An 8,201-nucleotide genomic window follows, 5' to 3' on the forward strand; every position below is an offset into this window, starting at 1 on the left:
GAAAAATAATAAGAAAGTGACTCCTACAAACTAAGATCTGGAAAATTGAAAGTCCTAAACAAACTCAAACATTAACATCTTATTTTGTAATGCTCCTATTTTATCTCGTTATGCTCACCAGAAACTGAAGACTCGGACAACATTAAGCACACACTAAACTAACAACTATCAACTAGAGTTCATGAATAAGGACAAGTTAAAATTAAATTCCAACAAACTCCCTCTTAATCTAAACTTTTCTGAATGCATTTCTTTACTCCAAGCAGATTCCTCATAATTTCAAAATTAACATAGGTCAGGGCTTTGGTGAGAGAATCTGCCCTTTGTTCTTCAGTACACGTGTGCTTCACAATTATTTCCCCATTCTCCACGCATTCACGTATAAAATGATACCAAATATTTATGTGTTTGCTTCTACCGTGAAACACCGGATTTTTAGCCTATTGCAGACTTATTGTCAATAAACAACGTAACTGGACCAATGTCTTGTTCAGTAACTCGAGACAACAGCTTTCCCAACCAAATAGCCTGACAAGCCGCTGCAGTAGCTGCCATGAACTCGGCCTCACAGGATGAGAGTGCCACACATTTCTGTTTATGTGAGGCCCATGTTATCAAGCTTTTATTGAGGTAGAAGACCATTGAGGTAGAAGATCCCCCAGTGCTTTTTCTGTCTTCCACGTTACCAGCAAGATCGCTTTCTGAGTATCCGACCAAAACTTCGTTGTCACTGTCCTGTGAGTAGATTAAACCGAAATCCAATGTCCCTTTTACATAGTGAAGTATAAGTTTTGCTGCAGCCTGATGTAGAAGAGTTGGTCTCTCCATAAACCTACTCACAATGCCCACATAATATGCTATATCAGGTCTGGTGTGGACAAGATATCTCAAACCTCCAATTATACTTTTAAACTCAGTAGAGTTGACTTCTTTTCCGCCTTCGTCTTTGTTGATGATTTCCTTGGGATGCATCGGAACTTTAGTCGGGCTGCAGTACAACATACCAGCTTTGTTAAGAATTTTCTTCGCGTACCCCGTCTTTTGTAGTAGGTTAGCTTGCTAAAATCACACATATCAAACTTACTTGCCATTTGTTCCTTGAACTCTGTGATGGCTGCAACATTTGCTCCTATTAGGAAAATATCATCGACATAGATGCCAATTATTATCACTTCCTTTCCCCCATTTTTTGTGTACACAGCCTGCTCATAAGCACACCTGACAAAGCCCAACTCCTCCAAACATTTGTTCAATTTTGAGTACCAAGCCCTGGGAGCTTGACGAAGACCGTATAGAGCTTTTAAGGGTTTGTAAACAAGATGTTCCTGTCCTGGTTTGACAAACCTTCGGGTCGCCTAACATAGACCTCTTTCTTGATTTCCCCGTTCAAAAAAGCCATTTTGACGTCAAGATGGTGAACCTCCCAGTTCCCTTTTGCAACATGAGCAAATCAGTAGGCTTATTGTCTCAATTCGCGTGACTGGTGCAAAAACCTCATCGAAGTCTATGCCTTATTTCTGCACACATACTTTGGCTACAATCCTTGCCTTATGTTTAATAATATTTCCGTTTGCATCTCGTTTAATCTTGTATATCCATTTCAGATCAATGGGTTTTCAACCTTGAGGCAGCTCTGTTAACTCCCAGGTTCCATTTCTCTCTACTGCATCCATTTCAATTTCCATAGCTTTCTTCCATTCAGCTCCCCTAGCTGCTTGAGTGTAATTTGCTGCCTCATCTAACCCCATTAGATACAATTCTTCACTTTCCAAATCAATGGGTTCGGTTTCACCGTAAATCTCACTTAGTGGCATGTACCTTCGAGATTCATCATCAGATTCTGAGCTCGATATGGACCTATTAGAGTTTGAAGTGCCCCCTATTGACATTTCTCTCCCAGAGGCTGAGCTAGACATACTTGGGCTTTGCACATCACTTGCAGCAGTGCTACTGTGGTTGTCATTTGAGGCTGATAATCTTGTTCCGGAGTTATCAGTTTCTTCCCATACTTCATCACCTTCACTTGATGTTTCCAACAAGTTTGTGGCCACAGTAAATGATCCCAACCGTGTTGTTCCCTAAATTTCTTCTAAGTGCCACTTTCTTATTAAGTCAGGCGGAAAGTGTTTTAAATATAAGCCTTAGGTACTTAAAAAGAGAATGTCAATTGAAGTTATTGTTGCTCCTGAACATTTTTGGTGTGATAAGGCGAGGTCAAGTAGTTTTGTGAGGTTTTAAATAGGAGCAACACTAGGGATCCCAAAATTGTTTCCGGATGCAGAGTGTTGCATTTCAATTCCAAGTAGTTGTTGGTTATGAGTATTTATAACTTTGTCCATGTTAGCTGTACAATGGTCTGATCAGATGTCTCACTGGGCGACAATGTCATCCCTGTATTAGTGATAGTTGCCACATTATAGTCAGGAAAGGTTGTCATGCACACAGCTAGAGTGTTTTGATTGAAAGTGTTTGACATGAAACTATGACTACCTCTAGTGATCCTTACTTGTTCTGGATATCCACCTCGAACAATATCCTTATGGTAGAATCTCTTATGGTTTTATTCAAAACCCTTGCTGAGCGAGTTCTGAGAATGTAGACGAAACATTTGTAATTGGAATCAGAATGCATATGCAGATCATTATGCTAAAATCAAGAAAAGTAAGTTATGGCACATAGGTCCGGTATTTCAGTTCTTAAAAAAGGCTGAAACATCTAATGACTCATCATCTGAGCTTATTGTCCAGGTATCCCTTTTTCGATAAGAGAGAACAATGTAGCAGTGTATGTTAATGGAACATTGCACTAGATTGTATCTTGCAGTATTGGATTGTATCTGGGACTAATGGATTGTATCTTGCGATGATTGATGATAACTTCCTTGTTATCTTCACTAGGATGATAACTCCCTTGTTATCTCGAGTTGGTTTCGATAAGTTCCAGCTGCCCCCGATAGTTTCATATGATTTCGCTGCCAAGCATTTGAGAGATTTTCTCTTCACCAGCAGTGATCTTTTCTCAGCCCTTCCTTTTGTCGAGACTCTTGTGCTCCTGGATGAGAGTGAACCTTCAGTTGAGACTCTTGTGCTCCTAGATGAGCGTAAAGAGTGAGCATTTGACCTGATTACCTTCTATGCAAATACACTCTGTTTCATCTACCCAAAGATATGATAGTCATATGATTTTTTTGTTAATTGGCCTACAATGATTCTGATTTGTCAAGGATTTCTCTAACTGCAGGTTTATCCTTGCAATAGAATACTTACGGCTTTATTCAAAACCCATGCTCAGCGTGCAAGTTCTGAGAACATAAACGAAACGCTTGTTACTGGAATTAGAATACTCAAGAGAATGGTGCCCTGCATTATAGGGACAACAGAGAGCTTTTCTGAAATTTGTAACTATGAAGTGAAGTGACTTCCATGGTCCATATTTCTACTGCCACTTAAGGTGTAAGCATGAGAGTTATTTGAGGTCACCTCGTAAAAATATTCTAATTCGGCTATTGGATTATACGAATGCTTATCGAGTCTGTTTTTTAACGTATGTTCCGCTTCAGTAAAATAATTTTCAGAAATTAAATCACGTAGATAAAGTAGAAAGAGAAAAGGGAACCTGATATATTTGAGGCTTTAAATTTTTTTCTCCAACATTTTATTCTATCCCCACCAAGTGCATCCCATGTTCATGTCTCTTTCTTTTAGTCACAACTCTTCTGTGCCAGTGAGTCTTAAAATTTCTGTTTCAGAATAAAATGCTGCAGTTTTGATAACATCTCAGGAAAGGAGGCTGAGACATATCCCAGCTTACCGTTTTCTTCAACCATTATGAAATACATTTTCTTGCGCTATTTTGTTAGTATGAAACATTAGATCATCTCCACAATATTGATGGAGGCGCGTCCTGCTTATCACGGGATAATTGGTCGAGAATTGCTGCTGAATCTTCCGGTGCCCTGTCATATCTTCCTCTGCAGCTTCTATACCTGTAATTCATATAGATGTTAAATTAGCTAACATATTACTGGCTGATAATAATGTATCTAAAATTTCAGATTGTGGAGCTTTGAGGTTGGTACCCATGGATCAAACCAAAGTAACTACATTAGTCCAGGGTACTTTAGGATACTTGGACCTTGAATACTTACATTCAGGCCAACTGACCGAGAAAAGTGATGTTTATAGTTTTGGCTTTTACCTTGCAGAGCGCTTTTAATATGGAGAAAACCAATTTGCATGGCTAATCCCGAGGAAGAAAGAAATCATTGAGAAAATTTACTAAACATCCATGGCCAATCAACATGGGAATGAAGAGATGACGAGTTTAATAGGTCACAGTGAGATTCAGCTTTCTGATCTTTAGGAAAATCATGGCATATATTATGATCCTTAATAGATCATAGTTTGTTGCACATGTAGACAAAGCTCCTTTAAATATCTTAAGTTTTGTAATGTGTTATATGCATTGTATCCAATACATGATAATGCATTGATTTGTAAAAGTAATTATATGAAAAACTTATATCAGTATCTATGTCTTAAAGAATATCTGATTGGCATGGATTCTTCTGTTGAAGAGTCAAAAGATATATAAAAAACTGAGAATGAAATCGATCGAGTGATGTTCGTGTCATTGGGATACGCGGGCAAGAGGTGTCAGACGACCCCCTTATAATTTTTTCTGTTGCAATCGAATGATGTTCGTGTGGATATGCGGGCAACAGGTGTCAGAAGAACCCCTTACAATTTTTTCGATTGCATTTTTAATTTTCCCTTTATTTAAATTTGGGACACCTAGCACTACTCATTAAATTTTTGATATATCGATGGATTATTGCATGTATTTTTTCCTTTGATTGATTATTAAATAAGGTTAGAATTCCAAAATTCCTAATTTTTTTATGGTAACAAGAATACCAAACCCTGTTATATACAGACTATAGTTATTAGGACACAAAGGCTAGGGTTTTAGGCTTTTAGCCATTTTTTCAAATACCTTCAGTTGCTAATGGCTACAAAACCTTTAGGCCATTACCTACCGGAAGAAGTCTTTGAGCAGATTCTTGTGAAAATACCATGCATAAAATCTATACTAACATGCACCTCATTTTGTAAAATATGGTATTTTTTAATTAAATCATCTCGATTCATCAACACTCATCTCTCTAGTTCAAATAACACCAAGTACTTGTTATACCACAGTTCACCTTATCGCAACGAATATTCATTATTCTAATAGTGAAGCATATAGGAATTGTGCGAAATCAGAGTTTCTTTGTGGGCTTAATGATGTTAAGGTGCATGGTTGCTGCAATGGAGTGGTTTGCTATACCAAGCTTTACCAAAATCGCAAATATCGTGGACTTATCTATCTCTGGAACCCTTTTGTTAGAAAACTGAAAGTTCTTCCTAAGTTTGGAGAAAAGTGTTATTCTAGAGAAGCCAAAGAGGCTATTGGATTTTGGTTTGATAAAGAGGCCATTCGTTACTTGAAGTGCCAGAGAAGTTAATATCATTCTGATCAAACTGATCATCTTTTTCGTTACCGTGCTCTTTTTCGTACTCAACTTGGAATATATATTTGTATGACGGACCTGGATTTTAATGTTACATTTTTATGTATATTTTAGGGAAAGGCCCCGGCCGACGACGATGATGTTGATGATGGTGGGGGCAGTGAAAGGACAGAATCCGATGATGACAATGACCGAGATATGAGTGTGCCTTATAACGTAGTCTCTCGTGGCGGTCTTATAATTAGGGGTTAAATATCGATGTAATGGGTTATGAATGTTTTGCAGGATAATTTGAATTATCCTTGTGAACTAAATTTATGGGAATTTGTAAGATGATCTAAGCTAATGTCGGATTGTTTTAACTTTTTGTATAGTCGAAATGGTTTTCTGATAATATAAATGTAAAGTATGGTATCTTTCATATTTAGGTTGGTTTAAATGTGTGGATGATTTCTTAGTATTGGTTTTGCATATTTTTATATATTTTGGTGTTGAATTGTGCTACAATTGTATATAGATTGGGATTTGTGATTGGACAGGTTTAGAATTCAATTTGAAAGCCGAAAAAGGATGGAATCAGAAAAAATAGCAGGATACTGCTTCTAGAGAGAGAATTTAATGACGGAATTCTGGGTAACTTATGACGGAATTCTGGGTTATTTGGGACGATTGTTCTTTATGATTTTATTCATTTTTTGTTTTAAATAAATCCTGGCAAGCTTGTGGGCCCAAGATGATAACTTACGACATACAAATCGTCGTAAATTAAAGATAAAACGACGGTATATTCCGTCGAAAGTGTAATTATCAGCCCACTAAAAGTGGGCTCCACTTCCCTAACTTGCGACATTTTGCTTCAATTTGTGACGAAATGTATACTTATGACGAAATCTTTACTTATAACGAAATATGTACCTATGACGAAATATGTACCTATGATAAAATTGGGACTTGTGATAGAATTGATTTATGAGGGTTAATTATCAACTAGGTCACGTACTCTGTCCAAATGTATCAAGTGAGTCACCGATAAAAAATGGACTCAAATGAATCACTCATTTGAAAATTTGTATCAAAATTATCACTCTATCGTTAGTCAAAATTCATAAAAGTATTATATATTAAGTTGTGCACATTTTTTGTGAATGATATTACATCCAAATGAAAGGTTCCGATTTCTACTATTTTAGATAATATTGTTAGATTTTTAAAATTTTATCAACTATTTATTTTTAATTTTTGATTGTTTTATTTGATTTAAATAAAAATAAATAGTAGACAATTTTTTAAAAATCTAAAAATATTATTTAAAATATTAGAACTCAGAATCTTTCATTTGGATGTAATATCATTCATAAAAAATGTGTGAAACTCGATATATATTACTTTTAAAAATTTCGACTAACGATAGAGTGTTTTTTATACAAATTTTCAAATGAGTGACTCATTTGGGTCCGTTTTTATATCGGTGACTCACTTGATACAGGTACTTAGAAAAAGAATGTCAATTGAAGTTATTGTTGCTCCTGAACATTTTTGGTGTGATAAGGCGAGGTCAAGTATTTTTGTAAGGTTTTAGATAGGAGCAACGCTGGGGATCCCAAAATTGTTTCCGGATGCAGAGTGCTGCATTTAAATTCCAAGTAGTTGTTGGTGATGAGTATTTATAACTTTGTCAATGTTAGCTGTACAATGGTCTGATCAGATCTCTCACTGGGCGACAATGTCATCGCTGTAGTAGTGATAGTTGCCACATTGTAGTCAGGAAAGGTTGTCATGCACACAGCTAGAGTGTTTTGATTGAAAGTGTTTGACATGAAACTATGAGAACATAGCTACCTCGAATGATCCTTACTTGTCCTGGACATTTACCTCAAACTATATCCTTGTGCTAGAATCTCTTATGGTTTTATTCAAAACTCTTTCTGAGCAAGTTCTGAGAATGTAGAGTTTAATCCATCAGGTTTATGCTATCTTTGTGTAACACATAGTCTCTCTGTTTATGCTCCTTATGAAGCTGTTGAGTGTGATACAGAGAGTTTATTGGTTCCGAATCTCCCACACAAAATAGAGATGACAAGATGTCAACTGCCAGAACATGTCAAGATCAAAACCAGGTATGGTGAACTGATCAAATCAATCGAAGAGTCTGAGCAAAACACCTACGGTATGGTTCTCAACACTTTTCATGAAATTGAGCCTGCTTATGCAGATCATTATGCTAAAATCAAGAAAAGTAAGTCATGGCACATAGGTCCTGTATTTCATTATGCTAGATAAACAAAAACCTGACTCTGTTCTCTACTTAAGTTTCGGTAGTATGGTCAGATTTTCTGATGCTCAACTTACTGAAATTGCATTTGCTCTCGAAGCATCAAACACAAAATTCATTTGGGTAATTCCCAAGGGTGCCGAGAATCTAGAATCATGGTTGCCACCAGGGTTTAAAGAAATATGGCGAAAAATAACAAGGGCTTAATTTATTCAAATCAAACGCAATTAAAGAACAAGTTTAAAATTAGAATTTGAAATACTAACTAAATACTTGTCACTTCAAATGAAAGTTTTGCTGAAATTTCTTTCACGAATTTTTTTCCCCAGAAAATTTTATCGAGATTGGGACGGAAATTTTTTCCCAAGAAAATTTTTTCTAGAATTTTTTTTCCGGGAAATTTTCTCGGGATCG

The sequence above is a fragment of the Apium graveolens genome, unplaced genomic scaffold (assembly GCF_009905375.1).
Source record: "Apium graveolens cultivar Ventura unplaced genomic scaffold, ASM990537v1 ctg8606, whole genome shotgun sequence".
In the NCBI taxonomy this organism is placed as follows: Eukaryota; Viridiplantae; Streptophyta; class Magnoliopsida; order Apiales; family Apiaceae; genus Apium; species Apium graveolens.